Below are 24,186 nucleotides of genomic sequence, written 5' to 3'. Positions count from 1 at the left end.
GAGCAAGGCCATTCAATATTTAATGATTCTTTTCAAATTAATGCTTTAAAATTATGAGTAGAATTTTATGAAGCAAAAAGCCAGTTCCGGGATCTCCATTGTGAGGACTTTTGACTTTTTCCCATTAACCCTCTCAAGGCAGGCGCTGCAGATTTGCAACAGTTAAAAACTAACAACCTGATTACCCCACATACATATTTTATGAGTTTTTTTTACTCAGAAGTACCACTGCAGGACTTGGTTGTGCATTAGCAACAAAAAGTTTAATTTGAGCCTGAGAGGGTTAAAATATAACTTCCATTTTTGGAGTGGAATAACTAATGGAATAACTAATAATTAGTTCACAGCACTAACTAGGTATGTCAGCAGTTTTAGCTTGTTGGATTTTATAGTTTTTGAAAGTGAATTTTTCTGCCATTCAATGTGATGTAAATGCTAAGAGGGAAGTAAATTTATTCAGCTTTAATTGAAATAAATGGCACAGTTACATCCTTAATTACTAGCACCCATTCTGGTCTGACATATTCAAAACAGACCACAGGTAAAATCATTTATACTGATGTGAAACAGAGAAAACTAGTAAATGCCTCCTTGCAGAAGGCACAACAGGGGACATTTATTGTAAGAGAAGAAGATATAGACAGACAGAGAGAACCCCTGTGAGTGTGGATGAAATTGGATGTCACTTTCACCTAGCCAGCACTCATGAAGACATACGGGCAGTCCAGCAAATGAAAACAGTCGTGAGGGACCTTCCCACTGGGAATGTCACTATGACATACTGGGATCAGCTCAGACATACATACCATGAGCCTGGAAACATACATGCAGATGTACCGAGCCCTGCATGTACAGAGATGTTTACGCTTCAGTCAGTGTTGCACATGCATATTCAAACTGATATGCCATGCTCATGAATCTGTGTATGCTGACACATTTACATATGAGCATAGCTGTCATAGCCCGGGCTGTGATTTGGGGTGACAGGTCTTATGCCACTTCCCTCGGGTCATCGGAGGGGCGGAGTCACAACGTGACAGGGATGGGGGCAGAGAGATGTCTTTCATTCACTGTCACTCACCAATGACACAACCTTTCCTGTGGTTTACTCACATTCCCGGGTTCAGCAGTGATGAGGTAACGTTTGAGCTTCTGCACTGTGTGCTAATGTGACTCATACCTGTTGTTTTGGTTTGGTCTGTGGTTGCTCATCTTAATCTCCTCTTGTTGGTAAACTTGTATTAATGTAAAGTGTCAGTCTGACAATTATGCACCAGTCATCAGAAGTTCTTTAGTATCTCAAATTATTTATATGTGAAGGCATCTTTAATATATCTGAACAAACTCTCTGACCAAAATCTAACAATTACTGTGCCTGTGTATATTCTTAGTTGATTCATTTTATTTTTCTTTCAAAATTTTGGAAAATACTCATTATAATAATTTAAAGGCTGACGGAATGTACCCAAAACAAAGAATTTAAATTAATCATCATATGTTTAAATATACTTGAAAAAAATATTGAAAAGCTTGACATTCTTCTTCTTCTTTGGAAAAAAGACTGAAATAAGTTTTTTGCAATTACCATAGAAAAATGTTATATTGAGTGTGTTTTAAACATGTTTTAGTTTGATAGAATGCAGGTTAATTTTAAGGAACATTTCTTTATGAGAATGAAAAGCTTGTAATGTTTTATCTTAAATTTTGTTTAAAAAAATCGCCATGGTTCCCCCTAAGAGTAGTCAGTAAAGAGTACAGGAAGTATTGTGGCCTGGGAGACTTCTGACATCTCTCACATTACTCTCCTGTCTGTTCTTTTTAACCTTTTTACTCCCCATTTGAAATATCATTGTCTTGGGTGTAATATTTTTAAGGACAGATGTCATCCATGATAAGAAGAAATGAACATTAAATTCAAATATAATTAAAATAATATTATTTTGAAAAATGTATTAAATACACTTTAATCCATTAATTAAAGTAAGTGGGATCGATATTGAAAGAGTAAATGAAAACAAATTTCTGTGGGTAATGGCAGATGAGAGACTTAGTTGAAAAGCACACATTAAATATGTCAATTTTGAAGATTAAAGAAGCACTGTAATAATAAAAGGACATTACATCTACTTTTTCTTCTTCTTCTTAAAAACGTACAGTTTGGATTATTTACTATGAGGGTTGTTGGGATTATACAAATTGACTATTTTTACAGCTTGAGACATTTAAATATGCAGATCTCGTGAAATTCCGAACAACATAAATTTTGTTCAGAGGAAAAAATAATCAACTACAGGGAAACATTCAAGGCATGCTTTCTACAAGAATAAGCATCTCTTATGTAAATGTATAAGGATAGGATTAAAATGAATGTAGATAATAACAGGTAATGTAAAGGCTAAATTTAAGGACTGTTGATGTGACTTTTCTTCAGTAAAATTCTTTGCATGGCGTTTATACTGTTTCTTCTGCATGAAGTGATCTCATTTTTTTCCAAGACCAACATGAAAAACAGTCATTGATATGATAAACTATCATTGCACTCAGATGAACCCTAAATACTACCTCAGTGAATGAGTTTTTGCTATATCTAAAAATAGCTATGTACTATTTCAGGGTATAACTCATCTTCTTCATGTGCTTTGTTAAACTAAAATCTAAAAATCACACCAATGCATTTAATGTCCTTTATATTATAAATAATACAAAATTATTTTGTGTACAATAGACAGTTTCCCATTCAATGAAAAAATACAAAATACCACAATGATTAAAATCATGTTTTTTTTTTTATTAAATTTGGCAGAGCTGCATTTGAGGTTTCACAGAATGGGTTCAATGATGTCATCGTTATCAACTCTAATACATCAGCTCTAATCTACAGATTTGAATAAGTTCAAATTTATTCTAGTTTTCAGATGTCACTCTGACCTGGTGATGGAATTGTGGCCTCACAATTTTACAGCTGGATCTGACTAAATCTGGATGTGTTTCAGGTCAAAAGAAAAAAAAAACAAGCCCTGGACAGTCACACAGGCCCAGAGACCGGTTGACAAAAACGGTGTATTTCAAACAGTTGCGATTGGTTGCTTGCAGTAACTGTAAAAATTGATTGCTAAAGCTCCGTTCACACAGGTAAGCGATTCCCTGGTCACAAGGAAAAAGTGCTTATTCCACGAACAGTCGGCAAGTGGCTGCTGTACTGTTTATTGCTGGCAGTCACCAGTATGAAATTCATATAAAGAGAAATATATCTCGCTGCATCCAAAATGTGCTTATGATTGCTTTGGTTGCCAGCATACTCCCGCAAACTCCCATAGTTTTGTAGAAGCTTCTGACTTCTGTGTAAACAGTCGCAAACTGCTCGACATGTGTTTGTGAAACTTAAAGAAGTGCAATGCAAAAAAGAAACCGAGAATGTTGACCTTCAAAATAAAAGTTGTGTCTTACCTCTGAAAGCAACATAATTCAAAAGAGACAGCTTTTCCTTTAAAGGCAAACATTCTCTGTCTCCAGTTTACATTTAACAGTGAATTTACATTGAAATTGTTTCACTACAGCTGAAAAATAGGTGAGGCACCCTTTGTTATTTTGGATAATTTGGGAAATTCTAAAAAAAAACTCATTTTTGACCCAAGTATAGTGACTGGTATCAGATTTTGGAGGGCCATAATAATCAAAATCAAGTTTTCAGAGCAAACGCACATACGGTTACACTAGAAGCCTGTTTTTCAGCCATGTGATCACATAATGCTGTTAAACATTATCAGCGCAGGTGCAGTGAAGGAGGGCACACATATTTTTAATGAAACACACAGAGTTACCTTTATTATCTGAGCAAACACATGCAAGTCATCAGCAGAATGCCACTACAACTGTGGATAGCATATTAGGGGATCTGTGCCACAGAGCTGCACATGGCAGAAGGCATGCGCTGATGTGACCGTAAGCGCTCACGCCTGATTGGCTCAGCTGGGGCAGCCACGGCTGGGTGATGTCCCCCTCGCTCTCTGTCACAGGCGGAGCTAAACAGAGCAGCCAGGTTCGCAGACCGCGGCCGAAACCCTGTCACCGCCTTGCCTGGCAGACTCTGCCACACTCTGAGAGGCACACACACACACACACACACACACACACAAACAGGCTAAAATGAAATGAAAGCTAGATGCAGGGCAGACTGCATGAAGTGCGATATGTAAGACGTTTTTTTTTTAATTTTTTTGTTGCCTGCATGCGTAGTCTTAATGATTTATCCACAATAACCCTGTGAACATATTACTTCAATTTCATCCCACGCCTTCTTTTCACAATACCCCTGAAGGTCACCACCTCCATTACTGGGTCACAAAGCTCATAATCATTAGCTGCTGATAGACTCACTGAGGTGTCACCAATCATCATTCATGAAATGCTTTTATTGATGCATTCTTACATTATAAAAACCTCCAGCTCAGTCTTTTTCTTTAACGTGTTTGAAACATAAACCAGAATAGTGTCCCTTTGATTTACTTTTAAAGGAATTTTGTTCAATTGAACAACTGCAGGGGGTTACACTAATAAAAAGATAGAAAGAGACAAGCTAACACTGGGTTATTTTTAGCCGCTGTTCCATATACAACATGTTCCTCCTGACACAAAAATGCTCTGGGGTCATGTTTGGTGTTTATACAGCCTCCAATGGAGATGTCATACCTAAGACTAACTGGATTATTGGTTAAAACTCAGACAGAGGAAAGTAGGTTTTGAAAATATGCTGCAACCTGACTCCTGGCTTCCTCTAATACCTGTGAATATATATTCATAATGACTGGTGTTTTCTGCTAATCTTTTACAGACCATGTGGATCAGGTAAGTAATGATAGAAACTTTCTGTCCTGTCTTCTGTCCCGTTTCGTTAACCAGTTAAATCACGAGAAACTCTTCTAGATTTTTGCAGTATGTTTTATTGCTAGACTGTGATAGCACCACAGAACTTCTACTTACATTCAGGTACTTTACAGTTGTGTGAGGAAAGCCCCACACACAACCTCTCAGCTTCTTCTTGTCTGCATCGTTTTTGGGCACCAAAACACCGAGTCTTTTTTTCCTCCACTTTCTTGTTACATCACCCACACGTGACGTGTCTTCCAGGACATTCCTGTCCCGTCCTTTCCTCTCTGTGTCTTCTCCTGGAGTCATGTTTAAACAAAGTAACATTCATACATGAGTGGGTTTCTATGACTACGAGGCCCCAGGAATTTTTTGAGCCGTAGACCACCATGGTGCGATGGGTATAGGAAAAAGCCCAAAGGCGAGCACAGATGCTCTCGTGCTACTAGTGTTGCCTTGATAATAGCCTTATGGGCTAAAATGTGAGACTCCACATCTAAAATGAAAGAAAAAAAAAGGAAAAAGCTGATTCACTTGACAGAAGTGCTTAAGGCCTAACTTTAAATAGCTCATTGCAATTTCTGTTTCCTCTTCTTCTGTTTTGTTTTGTTTTTTTTTGTCTTTCTGTTGGACGTAGGACTGTCTTTAACTCTTATGAAGCCTTAGGACAGCCTGTTTAAATAAAGGGTAACTCAGATGAAGATCATGTTTGTTTGAAATGATAATGATTTAGTAAATGCATGCGCAGACGGCAGGGGAGAGCAACAACATCAGTTTCCTCGACTGGAACAGTGCAGTACTTTCTGGATTTTATCACAGCTCCTGTCTCCAGTTTGGTATGGGAAAAGATGAGCAGTCTAGAACCAGCTGTCTGCTTAAACCTCCAGAAGTAGATCCCCTTAAGGTTTGAAAAAACATCATCCTTTATGTATGTACACATTCTCATTTGTGTTGTCTTTAGACTTGTAATCCCCACAGTTTCAGATTTGACACATTTTGCATTACCACGATAGCAGCAGACAGCATAGTTTAGGACTGCTGCAAACAAAACAAGCCATTTCCACCCTGAAGGGTCCCTGCACTGAAGCCAGTTTGTATCTGTTATTAAAGATACACATCGTGACCTTCTACAAATGGCATTTCTAGAGGGGTGCAGAGTGTGGCACGTTCAGTGAAGAGGCTGAATAGTACTAATATGATTCAAGTAGATACAGCTTTGTTATGCTTTAATTGTGTTGAATCAATTTTGATGGAAATACAGATGAGAATTTTTAGAAGTCGGGGAAGATTTGAGTTTTAATGAGTCATTTTTGTCAGATCATTTTTCACTCTCTGATTAAGAGTTTTCATGGAGTAGTTTTATCTTCCTTTAATTCGGTCTGGCCTTGGCAACCTATTTTAATTCTTAGACTCTACTAGAGTAGCCTTACAAGAAGCACACATCAAAATAATCCATCTTTATATTATTCAAGGCCTTAGCACAGCCCCTCAGTTCCTCTATCAGAAATGATGCATTTTAGTTTCCTCTCACTTCCTTTAAGCCTGCCTTAATTTGATTGGATGCTTCTTGCAAACAAACTATTTGTATCTGGCTCTTCTGTGTTCACAGCATGCTACTGTGTTATTGAGACGATTGCATCAGGACTATATGATTTTAGTGATAATATAACACCATTCAAAACAGAGATTACCCTAAGCTACTTGTGCAAATGCTGACATTGCTATACAAAGCTTTGATGGTGTTTAAAGTAAGTTTCCATGACTATAACAGCTTATATAAAAACAGGCAATAATAGGTCACCTCTAAGTGACATTGGCGAGTTGGCATGATAGTGTTTTCCTATGGCTCCTTTAATGAGAAGCAGCATGAGCCAGATGTTGCATTAGCATTAACAATCATAATTAGCAGGTGGACATCTGAATGCACACAATCACACACACTCATATAAAGAGTACAATCAGTAAATACACTGTGTTATTACCACCCATAATAAACAGTTATAAAAACTTATCTAGAGAGTATTGTCTATGTATGAGTAGAAATCAAAACAACTTTCGTCTGTAACCCTTCTTACGTTTTGCATTCATCTTTACTTTATCGCTTATTATACCAGGAGCCGTTCATAGCACTAACAAGAAGAGACTTGATTCTGTTTACTTTATTCTTGATGTAGACACAAACATTGGGCTGTGTGGTCTTCAGAGTGATGAAGGAGATTTCATTAGGCCTTTGGTGGTTGTATAAGCAGGGTGCCTAGGCTGTGAGGTACCCTGAAGGATTTGCAATAATGTATTTATGGAGTTAATATTTTTGGCTTAAAAATATATTTTTCTTGAGCCAGTCCTTAATAAGACACTTCTTTTTATAGGTTTACATACACATGTAACCTCAAAAGACCAATTTCTGAGGGTATAAAAAAATGTTACTCTATTATTTTCTCTGTCCTTTCCCCCCTTTTCCTCTTGTTGGGTAATTGTCGTTCGATAGTATCCACACTGTAGCTGTGAATGCAGGCTTTTCTTCTTTTACTCCTGGGTTTTAGATCCAATATCAGTGAGAGCACGATCAATTATTTTGCACAACCAGACCTGTCAGTTAACATGGCAAGCCCGATTGCATCATTAAACTTGTATTGGAACAAGTGTAACTGCAGGCAAGAACATATTGCTGGAATAGGGCTCGTTTTGTTCCCCTTTCCTTTCAGTATGTTTCCTTCTCAGCTCTCCAATCCTCTTATGCCTTTTCAGTCTTTTCTCTTCTCCCCCCTTCTGCATCCATAAAGTGTTTTGTAGGAAATTTGATTGCCAAGTTCCGTTTACATTCACCCACCATCTGCTGAAATTGGCTGCAACTGTGAATCATTTCTTAATATTGGCAGCTTTGCATTGACTTGCCTCCTTATTTTTCCTCCATTTCATCTTTTCCCACTGTCTGGCATGCTTTGACCTATTAGTAGTGAGCAAAAACAACTGTCCGATCCGTAACTCTCAATAAAAGACAGCTCACAGAAAGAACACTTGAACCACAAGTGGTTGGACTGTAGAGATAAAAGTTTTTTACTGGGAGTATATGCTAGCAGAGCACACATGAAGTATGAAACTGTCTGCTTTTGAAGTGGTGCAGTCAATATTTTTCCAGCGAGTGATTCAAAGAACTCATTGATATTCATATAACACATTAAAACTACAGTTTTTGTTTGTTTTTTTTTTTACAACAAATCCATACTTAACTTTATGTCTTAAAGAGATATTTATGCTTAACATTTATATCATTTGTAGAGGATAGAGGATACAATTTGTGCTACTCTGTTACTATGTCACATGTAATATTACTTCCCTGAAAATACTATAAACCGCTGGGAAGCTTCATTTATCAAAAACATCACCTTTGAAACTCTTGATCTCATTTGTTTACATTTTTATAACAAAGCTAAAGTTGTACAATCAAGTACAACATTACAAGTACAACTATTATAAGATGCAGTTGAGTAGAAGTGGAAAGTAGAATCACAAATGTAACTAAAGTTAACTCAAGGAAAGTATAGAAAGCAATTACCAGAAGTACAGCCCTTCAGTAAATACTTTGGTATGCTTAAGTGCCACATCAGCATGCTAATATCCTTACACAATATTAATATGTGCCTGTTTAATGGCTTCTGTGTGCTATATGCCCACTATCTTAGATTACCAAATGTGCAAATGCTAAACAAACTAATCACAAAGTAGTGCCCTGTTATAAACCTTTGGTTAGAGCTATGTAGTTAAAATTCAATGTACTGAGTGAAATTGTAATCGGTTGTATATGGATGCTGCTATTGCATGTCATTAATTTTATCCGCTACCTCCTATAGATTGCGCTCCTCTTTCCAGCTTCTTTTCCCCCTTTATCCTCAACCCAAGGTTTCAACTGCTCACAGTCTCTTTGTTTTAAAAGAGATTTTCCTTCCCCACAGTCATAAAGTGCTCGCTCACACCTGACCATTTTCTCTGTAGGTTCTTTGGCTTATAATATGAAGTGCTTTGAAATGACTATTGTGAACTGGTACTGTATAAATAAAATGGAGTGTTACTTAATGTAACGCCATCATTAAGTCTTGAATGTGAAGGAATGTCTGACAGATTTAGAGTTCTCGATCCTGTAGAGTTTGAGATGCTTCAGATCATAGTGGCTTATTAAAAACCGACCAAGAGGCCAACATTGCCATAGCTACATCTGCACTAGTATCTTGGGAACAATTAAGGTCATTGCCACTCACCGTTACACATTTACCTCTTGGGTCTCACCTATTAATTTGGTATTTACAGTGACCCGAGTGTCACTGTGTGGTGGCAGTTTGTGAAGGATTTTTTAGTTTGAACTCTATTTCAACTCTGTCTCCGAGTGTTATCGTTTGATAAACCTTGGCCCTTCCTTTACTCCTCAAGGAAAATACAGTGACAGTGGAGTGATAGCGTGGTTGGTGCAGTCAGATGAAAGTGAATGAAGGCTGATGAATGCTGTGACACTGACAGAGACTTGTTATCTAGATATTAAAGTATAATAACTTGAAAAATCCGTGTCCTCTGCCAGTCAGTTTCCCAGTGCTGGCCCGTTCTATTTATGACTGATGTCTTCTGGATTTGTCAGATGAAACAGGAACAGGGTCAGAGTTTTGTGTTCAAATGTTTTGGCTGGCTGGTGCATCCTTGAGCAAGACACTTGACCTGTAACAGCTCCTAGCACAGGGTGAAGTATTGCCTCGAAGCAAACAAGTCATGAAGAGAGAAGATGCAGGGGGAAAGCAAGAGATCAGTATTCAGGGCTTACGAAAGTAATTCTAAGATTTATTATCAAATTTAATTATTAGAAAATTAAGATAAATTAAGGATTTCTGTTCAAAAGCTATTTTAAAACACTGAAGATGTTGGTAGTCATTCAGTCTTCTGGCTGCACACCACAGGTGGGCAAGATTATCGGTGTTAACTAAATAATTTATTCCAACAGAAGATTCAGTTGCAGATTATCAAGGGTCCGTGTCATTAACTTAACCCAAATAAAATCTCAATGAGAGCACTGGGAGCTCCTCTATGCATCGTGTGTGCACATGCTCCCATGCATGTTTGTGAATGCACTCACATTTATGCCACCGTGAACCCTGAATGCAGCGGGATCCCTCCTTTCTCCACACAAACTGAGCCAAAATCATCATCTCGGCGTTCAGTCACTGTGATGGCAAGGATGTCTCTACTTATCTGCAGTAAACAAATTCAACCGTGGCTGGCAGTGGCATTTGGCCTCTGTGTGCTCTCCTTCCTGGCAGCATGTGTGAGTGGAGCTGCTGCAACTGGAGCAACAGAGGATCCTGAAGTCGACGGTTTCTCCTCTAACGTGTCTGATTTAAACAGTGCGGCGCCGCAGGCTGAAAGTCACATTTCATTAAACAATGCTAATTAATTTTTGCGGGAAGTCATGCGTGTTTCAAACTGATTGACTCATTGTCACACCCTAAATAGATGAAGCATTAACGGTCCACCACATGTGATGCTTTGAGTGTCAATTTCACGCCAGCTGTAGGGGTGGAAGTTATGGTCTTAATGTTTGTAAAGTCAAATTTAGGGTATTAAGAAAAGGGTAGCTTCATAGGGCCGCTGCTAATCAGTCACTCATTAGTGTTGTTGCATTGTAATAATCCTCTGGGACCTGTTTGTGCTTTATGTTCCATTAACAGCGAGTCTGTCATCTGTATGGAGAGCGCTGACAGAGTTAGCTCTGACAGCAGGGGGGCGCATGAGCGCTGTTGGCAGGTATCAGGTCTGCTTTGGCTCGAGACAATGAGCTTCATGGTGAATCTGGGCTTCTGCACAGGAGCAGCCTAATGCTCTTAAGACTCCCTTCATCTCATTCCCTCTTTCCCGCTTTACCTTGCTTAACCCATATGTCTTTTCCCCATGCATTCCCACTAGCTTTCCTCTAAGGTCAGTGTAGCTGAGCTCAGGGACCCATTATTCATGGTCAGTCATAAGTCAGCTCTTTAATCATCTGACAGAGTGCAAGAAATCAGTTTCATCAATAAGTGGAGAATTTGTGCTTTCTTTGTGTGTGCGTGTGCATGTGTGTGCATGTTTGTGTGTGGTAATTGACCCTTGTGTTGCAGTCGGCATATCTTTTTGCACTGTGGTGGATTATTCCTGTCTCCCTGGGCTTGTTAGTGGTTTGTTTCACATCAGTTCCATGTCACACTGAAAGCACACAAAGCCCCGTGTGGATAAGAGCGCGATAGTGTGTCTGCTCTGGGTTCCATCGACACAAAAAAAAGAAGTTAAGAAAAAAAAGAAAAAGCCATAGCTAATTGACATTAAAACAGCATCATTTCAGCCTCATTTGTTCCTGAAAAACCTCAAGGCAATTTGTCTCCAGCAAAAAAAAGTTAAGTTAATTGCTGCTTCTTTTATGCTTTTTGTCTGCATAGCTAAAGGCTTTGTTATCCCTCAACGATGCAACTTGTGGCTGACATCAAAATGAAACATTTTACAAAACAAGAAAAAGCTAGTGTGCCTCCATTTTCCTACTGCAGTGTCTGCTTTAAAAAAATACCATAGCCCAGCCATTACTATTAAAATGTTGCCTTGAATCACGGTCCTCTGTGATGGTACAGCACAGAAAAGAACGATGGAAGAATCCCCTCATGAAAACAACATTTGATTTTGACAACTTTACATTCCCCACTAATATACAATGACAAACGTGTACTCACCAGCCACTTTATTAGGTATGCTGTTCAGTGGCTCGTTAATGCAAATATCTAATCAGCCAAGTAGACATGGCTAAGAAGACCAGCTGAAGTTCAACTGAGCTTCAGAATGCCGCTTTCAGAGTCACTTACTTTGGAAGAAAATGGAGAAGGCATGGGTTTTGGTGCCTGATGGGCTTGTAAGAGTATTTTAGAAACTGCTGATCTAATAGAATTTTCCCACACAACCAGAGAATTACAGCGAATGGGCCGAGTGGGTGAAAACACCTTGTTGATGCCAGAGATGAGAGGAGAATGGACAGTCTGCTTCGAGCTAATAGGAAAACAGTAGTAACTCAAATAAACACGTCTTACAACGAAAGAATAAGAAAGCATTTCTGAATGCATTCTGCATCAGACCTTGAAGTAAATGCACTATGGCAGCAGAAGACCACACCTAGTGCCACTTCTGTTAGCTAAGAACAGCAAACTGAGGTTACAATTCACAAACACTCGCCAGAAGTGGTCAGCATATTTCTCGCACCTTGTTGAATCTATGCCACTGAGAATCAAGGCAGTTCTAAAGGTAAAAGAGGGTCCAGCCCACTGCTAGCAAAATGTAGTTAGCAAAGTTTCCAGTGAGTGTACATTAGAGAGATAGAAACAAATGAACACACTGTTCCATACCACTCCCCCCTTTTATTTGAAATCTTAATTTACCAACGCAGCAGAGAAAAAGGAAATATTGCCCCTGTGAAGCAGGTGGCATTTAAGGAGTCCCCTACATGGTTATCATCTGGAAAAAACAACATCTCTATACTCTTTTCTAAACTTCAATCACATTTGATTGAGTGAATGGTTTATAAGGATTAGGAGGTGGGCTGAATATTGGAATAAATGAGGATCCATAATGGGTCCAGAGGGAAAGTGTCTCAGTGAGCGTCAGCCACACCGTCCCTCTGTGCTTGCTGAAAGAGAAGGAGAAACAGTGTTTAGAGGAAGGGCTTTGAGAATTACCAAGCAGGTAAGTGAAGGAGAATCAATATGACATGTGGTGTTGTTCCAAAATTTAAGTTGTAATAACCTGATTTAATACTTTCTGTATCTGTAACACTTTTGGCTGTCAGATTAATAAAAATCTCTAGCATGATGTAAATTGTCTTCTTAGCCAATCAGCTTGTGAAACCAATAAAAAAATAGAAAGAAACCTTATTAATAGCATAGAGTGGACTTGAAATTCCCAACTTTGGAGTTGGAATCCCCTAAAGGAAAACAGGAGGTGACAGGAGGTGAACTTAGATTTGTGATTGCTGTTGTTAAGTTGCGCAGAGCAAATGCAAGTGGAGCACAGACACCCAATAAATGTTGAAGAAGTCCAAATCATTTAGAATTGCACCTGGATTCTTGTGCTCTAATATTAAAGCTGATTCACCAAATTGATTGATTTGTTTTTATCTTATGGGATTACACACTACACTAAATGTCTTTTGCAAACATTCTTCAGACATAGTGAAACAAGCAAACTGGATATTATTTCAGCTTTAGGAAACTGTGACATGTTTTTTTTCTAATAATATATGATTTAAGGAAAATGTGTTTTTTTAAAGGAATTAATTTAAATAATTCATAGTTGAAGAGGCACATCACATGTAAAGTCAAATTTGGACTCTAGTGTGAATGCAGCTTTTTTCTAAACTTGTAGTATAATTAAATTGTCTATATAAGGGGCTGTTGGCTTCACGTGGCCTCAGACTAATGGAATAAGCCATTATGCAAATCAAGCAGTGTATCTGATATGTAGGAAGTGAGAGTCAGTCCTTATGGTTCTTGATGGATGATGAAGAGAAGGAAGTGGAAGAGGGGGGGATAGAGATGGCAAACAGCAGGAAGAGCGACTGTATTGGGATTTGTGGGGGTGGGCAGTGAGATAGGGGGGATTGTGGGGGAAGGAAACACTAGTCAGCCAAGTCCTTGCATTTCATTTATTATAATACCTCTATACTGTGAGCCAGCCTTTGAGTAAGCTTCATTTTTTCGCTGTCTGTGCATTGGCACAACTGGGATGTTGCATGAGAGCGTTGTCTCTGCTCAGCTCTCAGTGCCATGAGCTGAAACAGGGGACTCCATTCATGCGCTCTGATTTTGTCTCATTAGCCTGTGGTTACCATAGTGGCTCCATAGTGTAGTAGCTTACAACGAGTGAAAGAGTCTCAGTTTGGATCTAGGAGGAGACATAAATCCCTTTGAGTTGCATCATCTCGCAAATCTGGCAAATCCAACATGCAGAGTTACCCACTGTGGCGGCCCCTTGTGAACACAGGTGGAACCTAAAGTATCTTAGACTGTGGGTGCCATATGTGCTGAGCTGCCTTTATGCATTTGTATGTTGTTTCTATAGAGTAAGAGAATTTACATTGCTAGAAGTGTTTTCCAATTTATCATATTTGTAAACTGGACATATGTTAGCAACCATTATTTTTTAAGATGGCAGACAGATGATAGCAACGAATCAGGGAAGGCGGGAGGGGCTGGTGTACTCGTTTCAATTTCTGTCAAGATTTTGCCGCCCTCTGGTCAAGAGTTTTGAAATTGACCCTTGTGATCCCCTTGTCCAAAAAGCCTACTTTAGCTCTTGATCCGGAAGAGTGCTTTTTGTTTTTCCTTTCACACTGATGTCAAATTACAAGCAGCAGAGAGGGAACAAATGTGTTTGAAACACACCATCAGAGCTCTTCTCTGGTTCATCTCCATCACCATTCTGCTCTTTGTTCCTATCAGTCTTTCAGACAGCAGAATGGCCCCTACAGTATAGACCGAGGCTGAAAGCTGCAGCTGCTGCACACACTGAGCAGAGGCGAGGGACAGCACTCCCCCAGTTACTACACACACACACACACACACACGGATGGAGGAGAGAGCTGCTCCTCCCTGTTTGTCTGATGTTTTGCTTTGCTTTAATAGCAAGACTGATGCCATTTAAAACTTTCGCTTCATTTCACTCAATGCAAATCCAGCTGCATTAGTGGGTTGCCAGAGTCCTTCACTGACATGGGACAGTACATGCAGTGGCTCTATACAGCCAGCTCAACCTAATTAGTCCTAATGTTAGTTAAAAAAAAAAAAAAAGAACAGCTATGCAGATACTTTTTTTTTTTTGCATATGACTAAAATATATATTTAAAAATACCTTTCTTGCCCCCAGAATTATATTACATAATTTTAAATACATCACATCTACCACATCCTGAATAAAGAATCATTAGTGTGTGAAATTAGCAGGTTTTTTTTCTTGCTGTTTGTTTTTCAACCAGACAAACAAAACTGAACATAAAAAACAAACAAAAAACGCTGTCTTCTAAGACCTTTTCCCCTATGTGCACATTTTGACAGTTGTTCAAGGTGACAAGTAGTATTTATAATAGTTACTTTTAATTAAAATGATATCAACACTTAAATAAAAAAGAAAAAAACACTGACACTTAAAATGTTTGAGCAACATTGCTGATTTTGTTAAAAGTTTAAAATGTTCTTATCATTGTCACACAACTTTGGATTTGAGGACCCAAATACAGACTACAGGGGAAAAAAGCCCCAAAAGTCAAAGTCTAAACATGAGGAGCCAAGGAAGAAATGGAATACAAACTTGGGCCCAGCTCCAGAAGACAGGTTCAACAAAGTCTGAATCTAATCCTTGGTGGAAAACTCTTAGTTTTCAGTTGCAGAAAAGCTGGAAAAATGAAGCCATCATCACTGGATTTCACCATGACAATGAGTAAATGAAGAACAGCGGCTTCATTTTTATGAAGCTATGTGAAGGATGACATTCATCATAAACACGAGGGGAGAAAAATGTAATTGTCATCTATGCAGTCATCCAAATTTACCTTTACAGGTAAAGGTGAAACCCGACCAAATTTTACTTTTGATCTTTAAGTTAAAACTATCCAGCTTCACCCTGACAAGGACAAAATGCAGGTCCTGAAGGACAAATATGAAATAATGAGATAAAAAAATAGATTACTTTGACATGCAATATTATTTAGATTCATTAAAATTCATTTAGTTTATTTTCAATAAAAACAATGGTTCAGACTTTGCACAACATAATTTGATGACTATATTTGAATATATGAAAATATTTCAGCATAAAATCCAGTGACACAGACTGCCTGTATTCAAAAACCTCACTTTAAACTACATTTAGTCTCACATTACAACTTTCAACTAAAATATTCACAAAATCTCCAACTGATAAAACAATGACAGGTATTTATTTACCATTGTGACTGATTCTTCTTCTTCTTCTTCTTCTTCTTCTTCTTATTATTATTATTATTATTATTATTATTATTAAAACACTGGTGAATACACTGATCCATGCTAAATGTTTTAATGTAGAGAAACTAGCAGACAACCTGACAACTGCCTTACTGACCCGAGTCATGGAGATACAGACTTCATATTTTATTTTGCTATATTTTATTCAGCGATCACCATTTGTGCCCTTGCATAGATGACCAATTATTTATTTAAAAAAAAAATGCTAATTATTAAACACAACCAATATCTAACCAGGGTTTCAGTGCTTGTGAAGGTGCTTGGACATCAGTTACACAAATGAAAAAGCAGGAGTAAAGGAGTCAAAGAGAAACTTTGTTGACCCTGGCACCTGACACAGTTTAAGTTTAAAGTCTCTTTCTAGAACAAAAAAGCCAAAAATTCCTCTCATGTGTCAACAAACTCAGAGTTTTCACTAAACTTGCTTTCTGGAACAAAGCCTTGGGAAACACACTGAGACAAAAAGTTGGACTGGACTATATATACAGAGATCACTGATTAGGGATTAGACACAGGAGGGGAATGAGATGCAGAGGAATGCAAATAACAACAGTTAATCAGAAAACAAAATAATCAGAGAATCAAGGCAGGCTGTCACAAAGCAACTTTAACTCAGGACATAGAAGAAAACGAACCTTCAAGCATTTAAAATCTGGAGAAAAAACCCCGGACAAAACAAAAGAGAGTACCATAGACTTGAATATTAACACTTAATAAGGGAACACAAAGGGACGAACACGGGAACAAAAAGAAAGGAAGGCAGACAGAAACAGAAACACTCGGGCAACTGCTGCTACTGACAGTAACAGACATGAACCAAAACACAAGATAACACAAAAATGAAGAAACAAAGCTCAAAAAAGGGATAAGATATAAGGCCAGTTTAACATAGACAAATTTCTTAGTTTCTTAGTTGTCTTCACTAAACCTAAAACCTCGGAGATAATGAACATTTCCACACGGGTAATCAGTTTTCTTTGTTTTCACTAGCCCAGCCTTTCTTCTTCAGGCTCTTCTTGCGCTCACATAGAAGGGACGTTTGATGTATTATTTGACTCTTCTTCTGCACAATGTTGACCAGTTGAATCCCCTCCCCCCAACTCCAAGGCAGATGCATTATTGGAGGAATGTGTGACAGAGCTCTCTAAAAGAAAAGAAAAATATAGCAGTAAAAAGGAAGATTGCCATTGCAGATAGGACAAGAGAGTAATGCTGCAGATCAAAAGAAGCATGCAGAGCAGTTAGAAAAAATGTATATGTTAACTCAAGATAATATGCAATATTTATTTTATTGCTCAGTTTGCTCTCATTTAATTCTGACATGACAGCAGTACATTAATTCTCACTGTGTCATATACTAATAAACAGGAGTTTGAAATCACTTAAGTTTGTTGTCAGATTCTTCTCAAATTAATCTTACTGATTGGTGATAAACAGTCTACATGTTATGTGTTCAGCATGTGTTACCATGGTAACACCGTAAAAAGACAGCCATATTTGTTGTTCTGGCTGTTAGCTTCATATATGCCTCTCCGGGCCAGTAATACAGAGCAACTCCAACACACCCAGGATATCTTTCCACCGTCTGGTTTCACTTACCCTGACAGCAGCAGTTGGGTTCAGGATCATAAGCAGGTTATTATCACCTTGATAAATCTACCATGAGATTCCAAATCTAGCAATCAGTACACTTAAAAAAGTGTTAAAAAAAAAGTGGTGGTGACTTTACAAAGAAACTATAGTACTGTGGAAAAGTTTTGATTCACCCTTCACTTCTTTACTTTTTGTTTAAAAAAATGAGATTCTAACAATTCTAACAAAGTCAGCATTTGGTACGACCACTTTTATTCTTCAGCTCAGCCTGAATTCTCTTAGTAAGTCATTCTTGTCATTTCGTTACGTAGTCCTCAGGAACAGTTCTCAGGGCTTCTTGAATGACATTCGAAGCTCGTCTTTTTTTCCATTCTCTGTTAAGACGATCCCACACTGCTTCCATATTGTTGAGGTCTGGGTCTGTCCAGGTGTGCTTTTACCACACTGGCAGTATGTTTGGGATAACTGTCACTTTGAAAAAATAAGCCGTTGCCAATCAATTGATTTCTGGATCTGGCATCATGAATCAAAAGCTGATGGTACGTTGGAACATTTTTGTATTCATAATTGAATCAATTTTGACAGGATTCCCAACACCAATGGCTAACATCCAGCAGCAAACCATTCCAGAGCCATTGTGTTTTACAGGTGGCTGTAGACACTCACTGTTATACCTCTCTCCTGACCTCTGTAGATATTGATGATGGTTTAAACCAGATATTTGAAATTTGGATTCATCACTCCGTAAGTCCTCTTGGCACTGATTTTCAGTCAACATCAGCCTTTTCTCCCTGTTTCCCTTCATTAATAATAGCTATTTGACAGCCACTTTCCCACCGAGACCATTTTGGGGGACATTTTTCTCTGTTATTGGGTAGTGCAGCAGTGATAAATAAACAAGAAGGAAGGGGAGACATGCAGTGAAGTGCCGCTGGTCAGACTTGAACATTTGCCTTATGGAATATGGTCGCCTGCTCACCCAGTGAGCTAAACTGGCTTTTTTCTTTCTTTCTTTCTTTTTTTTTTGTCTGGTCATAGCTGAATTTTTTCCTTTCTTAAGGGCATCACTCTCATACATGGTTTTTCGACAGTTTATTTTTTTTAGGCTTGCCACTTCTTTTGTCATCCACTGTACAGTTTCTTCCTATCTTTTAGACCCACACTACATGCCGTTCTGTGTATATACTGTATGGGGTAGGTACAAAATTGGCTAGGTACAAGGAGTGGACTGTAAACAAGACATCAATCAGCCAATGTCCAGAAAACAACTTTGAAAGACCTTCAGAAAGATTGGAGAACTATTGCTCACACCACTTAAAAAAAAAAAAAAAGGTCTGTCTTCTTGGATGCAAAATAAAGATATAATAAGGAAAGGATGGCTGGTTCAAGGCTTTTCTACAGTACTGCATACTACGGGGAAAGTATGAAGAAGTTAAACACAGGAGTTTTAAGAATTTTCACCAGTGGGCCTGAAAAAGAAGGACCATATTAATAAAGTTTAACTTATTAAAACCGGAAAGGAAAGTCAACAAAAATTCTGCATGGTTATCTTTGAGATTTTGCATATTAGTCTATTTATATTGCCGTAATATATTATGCTTATTATGTGAACACAACTATGTTTAGAACTCCTTGTCAAAGACCAGTTTCCCCATGGGACAAAAAAGTTTATTTTTATCTTATCTTAAAGTTCCCCCACTGTATCTGTATATTTACTACTAAGATATGTTCCAGGCAGGACCTTTTTCTTTTTTAAAGTAGCCTGTTGGGTAATATATTAAGCAAAAAGCCCGGCATACTTGACTCCAGACAATTCACCAGTCTAATGGGAGCTGAACCATTAAATTGCCTGTTAATTGGAATTTCAGCACTAACAATTAAGTATATATAATGTATTTAATATACCATGGCACAAAGAAAAAAACTGCCCGTGGCTTTCCTCAGTGTATCTGAAGTGTCAGATTACTGTGTAGGTTCTGGCTTTCAAAAGGCTTTACGGTCACAGTATACCTATATTGCGTATGTAATGCAGAAGTACAAATCTCTTGTTAGCATTTATTAGAGGTAGTCCTACTCCACTTGGAAGCTGTGACTCTTTTGTGTCACATAAAGCCATAAAAATACATGCACACATATTACCATTTGCATTAATGTGCAGCATGTTTTTGCCATCCCGCTAATTAAACTCCTATTTTGCAGCAATAGTTTGGGAACCAGTGGTGTGGTATTTATAATGCACTTCTATGTTTTATCATATTTAAAGAAATGTTCTCTTCCTTTATCTATCTTCCCTCTGCCCAGCTTTTCAGCTCCTGCGGTATTAAAGATACGCTGCTGTAAAAGAAGTCATCTGTAATCCTACATGTGCTGTATGGCCCCTCTAAAGAAGGCTCATCAAGGTGAAACTCTTGTATGATTTTTTTAGACACTAAAAGCATGATAGCAGGTTTTTTGGGATGAGAGGGAAAAGCACACACTGTGCATCCAGGTGTGTGATATTTAGCAGCAGCAATCACCTCAGGAGCAGAACCGTCAAACAAGTGAGCGCACTGTAATGAAAGACTAGCCACTTCCCTGGAGAATGTGAATAATGTGAATAGGAATAAATGACATACAGTACTTTGCAGGAAAATACACACACACGCACACACACTTTTTCTGCCCTTAGAACCTGTCACCAGTGGGTAAGGTGCTCCGCATGCGCACACACAGGCAAGCGCGCACACACAGGCAAGCACGCACACTGAATACATCCACACCTCAGTCCTTCTCTGACAGGTCTCTATATTTGCAGGTGAGGCTGAGGAGATGATAGCAGTGTGTTTTCGTGTGCGTGGGTGTTTTGGGGACTTGCTCTGCATGATTATGTATGATAACATACGCATGCTGAAGTATCCATTCACCTCAGGTTAACTCATCTCCTCAACACTAATTACAGATGTTAATCTAATCTGCGGCCGATGAGTTAAATGAGGCTTTTTATGGCGAGGCATGAGATGAAGTGTGGCTCAGTGATGTACATGTGATAGGAACACACAACCTAAACCTTTTAAGAATTTACTATCTCAAAAAAAAGCAGTTGTCTGTTTTACTCCAACTAATGGCTGCAGCTATATGAGAGTCAAACAGCAAATATGAATTTCTGCACTTTTTTGTCTCTTTTCTACGCCATTTGCAGCATAGATTATCTCTTCTAAAATCCAAAATGTTGTCACTGGTTTGCAAAATCTTGTTCACTGTCACTGGCATTAGCTTGCTTTATAACTAATGCATTTAGAGTAGATAAATGCATGCCCATCTAAAGCCTTATTATCCACACAGCTATAACTGTGTGATGATAGCATTATAAGATAAAATACGTTTATTTTAAGACGTTTAAATGCAGGGTTTTTATGGTTGTATTCTGCTAAAAGAAGATATATGAAAAGAAACGAGCAGCAACAAAATGCAGATCTAAGGAGCACATTCAGAGAATATGTGGTATTAGCCTGTCTCCCCTAAAGTCTTTTCACAGAGCAGAAAGCTTTTCTATTGTCTGCCACCGTGTTGCCTCTGACATGCAGCAGAGCTTTATCACATGTGCAAAGATTCCTGTTTACATACAGCAATTGAAGAGGCAAAATGGGAACCTGTTGATCTACAGATAAATGTTCCACCACTGAGCTGTACTCCCTCATGATTTGTACGTGCTTTATCTGTGAATTCAGTTCTGTTTGATAATGAATTGTATCCACAAAGCCCGAGTCAAGGAGGCAGCCTCTCTCTGAACTGCAAATATTTAACAGCCCAAATGTGTTTGTTCACTCGTGAGTCTCTGCATGTTTGTGTATGATAATGAACCTGCGCTTGTAGCATCCATCCTCCCTCTATTAATTAATTTGCTCCATGGCACAGATAAAAATCAACAACAGTTTATTATTTCCCGGGATTTTTGCTTTTTATCGGAGGAAAAAAGGCTTTTAAACATTTCCACACATGAGATGAAGATACATGAACCTTACAGAGAACTCATATACAACATGCTCTATAATATTTTTCTAAGTAGCCAATAAAAGGATCAGAAGTCACCTGAATATGAATGTAATTTATATAATGATCTTTAAAAGAATACCTGACACTATTATTTTTTTTTAGCTTGAGAGATACAGTATGAACAATAATTAATTAATTTATTTTTTTGGGCATGGGCGTTCTGTACTCTGGATTATATAGCAGGCTGGTCAGTTCATTAGTGTTTAATGCTATTTAGAGTGTGCATTCATTTATGGCATGCTTTCTTAGGCTCCAGTAGTTGCCTGGAAAAAATTACATACAAAGACAAATCTGAGTGCCCCCTGTGTTTACTTTATATGCCCATAAGTCCATGAGCGCTGCTTACGGTAGACTGAGGTTCATTTAATATTACCTCCTGTAGAGAGGCTGGAATGCCCTGAATGAAACAAGCAGGGGAAATTATTGTCGCAGAGCGAGAACTACTGGCATTGTTATACAGGACAGGAGATTGTATAACAACTCAGCCACAGGTGCCAAACTGGATCCTATCAACTTCTTAAAATCTGTGGTTTTCTGTTCTAATTTCATTTATTCACTGGAAGGGTTTTTCACAGAGGAAAAAGATTTTGCAGATGATCAAATTAAACAGATGACTATAATGATCAAGCATTTTCAGACAAAACTGATGAAGCCCAGCTGAGTGACCCCCCCTTTTTTTTAAACTTGTGTTTAAACATTCATGCGTGATAATGTCACATTATGTGTGATAACGTCATAGTTAGAAAAGGGCATTTTGATCCATAGTCTGACGCTTTATCTTTGTGCTGTTCCCCCTTGTTCTTCTAATTTAGGGTTCACTTATAGTTTAATCCATGAATAATGTAAAAAATAAAATTTCCTTTTGCTCTCTCTGATGTATTTAATGTTTCTATAGTGGTGGCTGCCTATGTATCCAGCTCATTTCCTACAAATCTAAAAAAAAAGAGTACTTCCTATGATAAGGGTGATTTCAGAAAGGCATGAAATGATTTTTCACTACAAAGGCAGCATTGATTGACTGGTGATAAAGGATTCTTAAAGGAACACTGCAGCCTCTATAAGCACCCATGATTTTAATTAATATAGGATTTTTTAAAAATACAAATGATCTGTTCTGCTAGTCATAACTCTAACCCTTTGCACTGCAGATGTGCCATACAGTATATGCATTGCCAAACTTAATTACAATAACATATGCTACGTCATCATTTACTTTGCAGCTTTCGGATCGTGTGATATTGTTACCATTTTTTCATAATACCACTGTAGTGCAAAAAAGGGGGCACCCAGATTTGAACTGGGGACCTCTTGATCTGCAGTCAATTGCTCTACCACTGAGCTATACCCCCCCGGGGGTATAGGGCAAATGTAGATCAAACAAATGACTCGCTTTTACATGTTCTTCATTTGTAAACAAATAAAAGTTGTTTACATCCATGTAATGAACCCACCGACCTGCTGTACTTCCTGATTGGTTCAGTGGGATGGTTGCATCCACTTAAACTTTGGTTGTGAATATAAAACCTATTAATCCCTGTGAAGGGAGACGAAAGTGGTAGCTAAAGTTAAACTGGAGCAGTATAAACTACTCAGACCACAAGAATGTTTCTTGCTCCCTGATTAATGTTAATCAGGTGAAGAAACTCTGTAATAGCACTAGAATGGACACAGAACGCAGCAAGTAACCCAATAAGAAGAGGGGCTGGTTTGGTATTTATCGTAGAAATAGATTGCAGCTGAAGTGAAGTGTAGAGTCACTGGAGATGCTGAGATTTGAACAGCAAACCATTAAATCTAAAGGGAAATATTTTGTTTTATACCACCTTCTGAGCAAGACATGCAAACATGCTTTGTGATACAAACTGCTAAGCCAACCCAAACATTAAAAATGATACTTGCTTCTGAATTTCTTTCTACATTAGATACATGGCCTTTAAAAGTAAAAATAAATATATATAAGATATCAAAGATTAAATATCTTTAAGTATCCCTATCTTTTCACAATTTTCCTTACCTACACGTGAGACTAATGTAGTAAAACAGAGAAAATAAGATCCCGTCACATTTATTGACAATGCATAAGATTAGAATTTAGGGAATTTTAAGGATCCCCGTTTGCATTTTATTCTAAAAATCTAAACATGAATTAGAAACTCATAGAAACTCGATCACTGAAGCACACACAAGCAGTCAGACCAGCCTCTCCTCTTTTTATTAGAACATCAGAAAAAAAATTACAATTTATTCCTTGTTTGGTATTTTTTGTTGGTTTGTTTACATAAATGAAGACATTTCCACTACTAATTGATGTGGAAACGGCATTAACGTGGAAAAAAATAACTTTGTTAATTAAATGAAATGTCAAACTTTCAAAATTTCTTTGAGGATGATCTCCTTAAACGTTTCCCTCTTGTTTAAACATCTGTGTGTCAGTGTATCATCAAATTTATGTTTGTTGATTCATATGTTTACAGCAACAGCTTCGCCTCCACTCTGTGAGGTGTTCAACCCACCATTGAAGAGCTTAACTTGATGGCTGGCATTTGAAAAATTGTGGTACTTTAATTTGGTAAAATTACGACAGTCTTGAGAAAGTTTACCATCAGGAAGTCATCGATCAAATTTAACTTTCTTGTTTAAACTTGGA

General features: G+C 38.0%; 1 protein-coding gene and 1 non-coding gene across 3 annotated transcripts in view; one reads left to right on the top strand and one right to left on the bottom strand.

Moving 5' to 3' along the window:
* The window catches only part of gjc1 (gap junction protein gamma 1), a 47,362-nt gene that overhangs the window by 5,895 nt on the left and 17,281 nt on the right, over positions 1–24,186 (top strand). Inside the window, exon 2 of one of the 2 annotated variants that reach the window (XM_084925349.1) lies at positions 19,809–19,906. The exons of the other annotated variant lie outside the window; for it this stretch is intronic. The gene's annotated coding sequence lies outside the window, so the exon portion shown is untranslated. The remainder of the gene's footprint in view (positions 1–19,808; positions 19,907–24,186) is intronic. 2 annotated transcript variants of the gene reach the window in all.
* Positions 22,817–22,888, bottom strand: trnac-gca (transfer RNA cysteine (anticodon GCA)). The gene has a single exon. It is a non-coding gene; the product is annotated as a tRNA-Cys (tRNA).

The sequence above is a fragment of the Perissodus microlepis genome, chromosome 4 (genome assembly GCF_051167445.1).
Source record: "Perissodus microlepis isolate ML-2025 ecotype Zambia chromosome 4, ASM5116744v1, whole genome shotgun sequence".
In the NCBI taxonomy this organism is placed as follows: Eukaryota; Metazoa; Chordata; class Actinopteri; order Cichliformes; family Cichlidae; genus Perissodus; species Perissodus microlepis.
The sequence above is the reverse complement of the archived record's forward strand: the minus strand, read 5'-3'. Positions and strand labels throughout refer to the sequence as shown.